Here is a 4,465-nt window from a genome sequence, read left to right as displayed (position 1 = left end):
AAATAGCCCAGTAGGCCCATCGACAGGATATTATGGCTAGAATAAGAAATAGCCCAGTGGGTCCACCGACAGGATATTATATTAGCTGTGAAGCACTGGCTAGAACAAGAAATAGCCCAGTAGGCCCATCGACAGGATATTATGGCTAGAACAAGAAATAGCCCAGTGGGTCCATCGACAGGATATTACATTAGCTGTGAAGCACTGGCTAGAATAAGAAATAGCCCAGTAGGCCCATCGACAGGATATTATGGCTAGAACAAGAAATAGCCCAGTAGGCCCATCGACAGGATATTATGGCTAGAACAAGAAATAGCCCAGTGGGCCTACCGACAGGATATTACATTAGCTGTTTATTTATTTTTTATTTATTGTTCCATATTTACAAAAAAACACAAATAAACGTCACTGTATACAAGAAAGTCACATGACATGCTGTCAAAGTTGAAGGTTGTCAAACATGGATTTTACACATTAGAACATTCGTTTAATAGTGTGTGAATCCACCTCTGGCGCGAATACACTCGACACATCGTTGCCTCATGCTGTTGATCAGACGTCTGAAGAACTCTTGGGGAATGGCCTGCCACTCTGCCATAAGAAGTTGACCCAGATCATGAAGGTTGGCCGGAGGGGCATGGTTATCCTGAACTCTCCTGCCTAATTTGTCCCAGGTGTGCTCTATTGGGGCCAAGTCAGGCGAATATGCTGGCCAATCCATCCTGGCTATACCTTGTTGTATGAGAAAGTCCGTTACCACCCTGGCGCGGAGGGGTCTGGCATTGTCATCCTGCAGAACTGCCCCGCTGCCAATCTGCCGAAGGCCTGGGAGAACCAACGGCCGGATAATCTCATTCAGATAGCGGATTCCATTCAGATTGCCATCCACCACATAGAGGGGGGCCCTGTGGTGGATAGAGATGCCGCCCTACACCATGACGCTGCCACCACCGAACCGGTGACGTTGTCTAACGTTAACGTCAGCGAAGCGCTCCCCAGGACGTCTGTAGACACGAACCCGACCGTCGTTGAACTGGAGACTAAACCTGGACTCATCAGTGAACATCACTCGACCCCACTGAACACGTTGCCACCGCAGATGAAGCATGCACCAGTAACGTCTGGCTGTTTTGTGACGTGGTAGGAGTGGTGGTCGAACAGCCTGGCGACGGCAGCGTAGATTATTGGCTCTCAGACGATTGCGTATGGTTTGATCACACTCGAGTTCCAGTCGCAGTTCGCAGATTGTCACGTAATCGGCGTGCAGTGGTTGTGCATTGACGTAGAGCCATATTGGTGATGTAGCGGTCCTTTCTATTTGTAGTGCTTCGGGGTCTTCCCGAACGTGGACGATTTCGAACAGAATTCGTTGCTTGGTACTGTTGCCACAGTCGGCCAACGACACTCTGACTGATACCAAGTCTCAGAGCAACATTTCTTTGTGTATTGCCATCCTGAAGCCAAGCAATAGCCCTTCCTCGATCTTCGATAGTCAGTTGAAGTCGTACCATTGTCAATTTGGAGTGTGCACCGTACACGAACGCAAGCTCCAATTATATGGAAATTCAGCACTGGGAACATGGAATACACGTGCAAAGCATGCAAATGAAGCGCTTTGTGAAAAAGCAAGTTATGGGCACATAGCAGACCTTTCACTTCGACCTAATTTACGTGCAAATGTAAGCATGTTTTCACCATTAGAACTAGTCGACAGTGTCAATGACAGTGGATTTTAATTCATTTATGGGTTGCTTAGACCCACTTTCGTCAAAATGGAGCAATACCATGTGTGACATTATGGTCTAGCTAATATAATTGACATTCAGAAAATAATGTCGAAAATATCGTCTGACCCTTAAATTCTTTTGAGTAGTATATATATTAAAAATCATATTAAATTATTTCTTATAATTTTGACTTCTTACCATTCGGTCAACACTGTGTAAGTGTAACTCAGGACATGGTTCGAGTGTAGCAGTGTATTCGACCCTTCCGAGTGCGACCCAATGAGATTCTATATATATATATATTATAAATGGGTGGGTGGGTTTCTTGACCATTCCTGTGTATATATATATATAATATATATATAATAATAATCATTAAATAATAATAAAAACGCCTATGAAATCCTGTGGCATATTTAAACAATACTGAAACAATTCATTATAACAGGACACACTGAAAAGAATTTAGTTTTAGAATAATGTAGAGTATTTCCTTGAACATGTTGAAAAATGTATACATTTTATTAGCCAACTATTGAATGTTGTAGTCACTTTGCCATTTGGCCTCAACCGATGGAGATTACAGACAAAAGGCAGGCCAACATGGCAAACTTCAACAAGTGTATTCATGTTTCATGTTTTGTAATTAATAAAACAATTTCCTGGAGTCACGTTTGTGTATGACGATCAAGTAGTAACATGCAAAATTAGGCACGACTTGTTTGGCCATAAGATTCTGATTAATTTTCAGGGCAGTGCAGCAATTTGCCACTTGGCCAGCGATAAATTCAAGCCCTGGGCAGGGCGAGTTGTTATATTGTCAATGTCCCTAACTGCGTTATGCTTCAAATTCCGTTCATTTTGTTTTCTCTTGAACAGTTCGTGCAATCAACATCCGATTTGTTGTCATCGGCATGTCATTCATTTATGAAGTTTTTCTTCACAGTTCAGGAACATTTTCATAAACAATAAAGTTCAGAAAAGTAAGTATCTAAATACAAAACTTTACAAACCTCTAAAACCATTAATTTTACTAAGTCGTTTTTGTTTATTCCTTAAAATTACCGATGTCGGGTCCACATGACTCGTAGAAATTGACTTAAAATGGCGAAAGGTGAATTAACATTCGGTGCATGTCACATGACCTCACACGTGCCAGATCAACAAGGCCAAGGCATTTAATTTTTACGATTTTTAAGACCCCTGTTGTTAGAATTTGTTTTCAGTTATTACATTCGATTTGCAAAAGGTATACTACATTTTTGTGCCTCTATTGTAGTGAATAGAATTCATAATCCATTCATAATAATTGTAAATAATTTTGAGCGTATAAATTGTGTTAATTAATAAGCAATTCATTTAAAAAAAAATATTTTACAAACTATTCACTGGTATATAAACGCAATGCCTATCAGTATCGACATCAAGTTTTAGTGATGTGTTGGTAAAACACGGACCGGACCAGAACGTTTGACAAATTGAATTTTTCCTTTTAAAAAATGATTAAACAAAGTGTTTGTCAACTGTGCATATTTAAGAAACATATATTTTTTCATGTAGTGGCCTTAAAAATGAAACATGACGAGCTGCACATGCGTGTTACGATACTTTTTGCAAACGCATGCGCCTGAATGCAGTTAGAAACGTTGCACTCTTTTTTGTTTACCGGAGGGTGTTTGAACTGTCTCACTTTTGTTTACTAGAATGAATTTGTTTTACATCCACATTGTTGGATTTTTTTACGTTAATTGATTGCAATCTATTTTGTTTCAGGTATCGTAGCTGGAAATGTTGAATAATATTTCCGTAAATATTGTATTCGTGTTTTTGTCGTTAGGTGAAGTTTGGGACGTCGATGGTATATAGCATTATTTTCATTTTAACATTTTAAAATAAAAAATTTATTTATTTTTATCAGTTTTTAGTCCATCTGGCTGGCAATGCTATAAGAGGCAACAGTTGTGATATTGGCTCTTTCATCCGCCCACGCAATTCGCTCTTACTCACTAACCAACACACAGACTCTTTGTTGGCTAGTTGCATATCAAGCTCATGCTTCATTAGCCGCTTGGCACACACAACAATTTTGAACAAAACCCACCATACATTTCTCCTGAACTGATACATTTGTAAGTATCTTTATTACACTCTGAGAATATTAGTTTCTATTACCTACGATTTGTTTTTCACTGTAATCAGCTCATGAATGAATGGTAAACGTGTTAAATCCAAATGAACGTGACGCAGAAATATTGTAAATGTGTACAGTTATGGAGAATGCGTCCTTTTGATGTGACAAGTCAATTTTCTGAAAAATAAACCTGTAATTTAGCACGTGGAAGTGTATTTTCGTTGAAAAATTCTATGATGTTGAGTCACGAGTAAATGATAAACAAGTTCAATCACTCCAGTTGTTATGTTCGCTCTTCTGTTTAGTAATAGTAGGCCCTATTTACGCGCAGAAGAAAGAAAACGAAATCGCGTTTTCTCTGAAAACAAACAAATAAACACGAATAACAATGACATAGTAGTGAAAAATGGAAAAACGACATGTGTACTCACTGATAAATAAACGCTTTCTCCTCTTCGATTGCGAGAATCAACAACTAACATGCGCCGATTATCCAAACGAATGCTACCTAACCCGCCATCACATGTACATTTCCCGGCTGTCTGCTATTGTACGTTTGATTGGTTGAAATGTTCGATGGTAATTTTCAGTAAGGTCCGTTACAGAG

At 39.4% G+C, this 4,465-nt stretch overlaps 1 protein-coding gene across 1 annotated transcript in view; it reads right to left on the bottom strand.

The window, feature by feature from the left end:
- The window catches only part of LOC121384802 (nuclear hormone receptor HR96-like), a 371,804-nt gene extending 367,339 nt beyond the window's left edge, over window positions 1-4,465 (bottom strand). Inside the window, exon 1 of the mRNA XM_041515387.1 lies at window positions 4,290-4,465. The gene's annotated coding sequence lies outside the window, so the exon portion shown is untranslated. The remainder of the gene's footprint in view (window positions 1-4,289) is intronic.

The sequence above is a fragment of the Gigantopelta aegis genome, chromosome 10 (assembly GCF_016097555.1).
Source record: "Gigantopelta aegis isolate Gae_Host chromosome 10, Gae_host_genome, whole genome shotgun sequence".
Lineage (NCBI taxonomy): Eukaryota > Metazoa > Mollusca > Gastropoda > Neomphalida > Peltospiridae > Gigantopelta > Gigantopelta aegis.
This window is presented reverse-complemented; position numbering and strand designations above follow the sequence as displayed.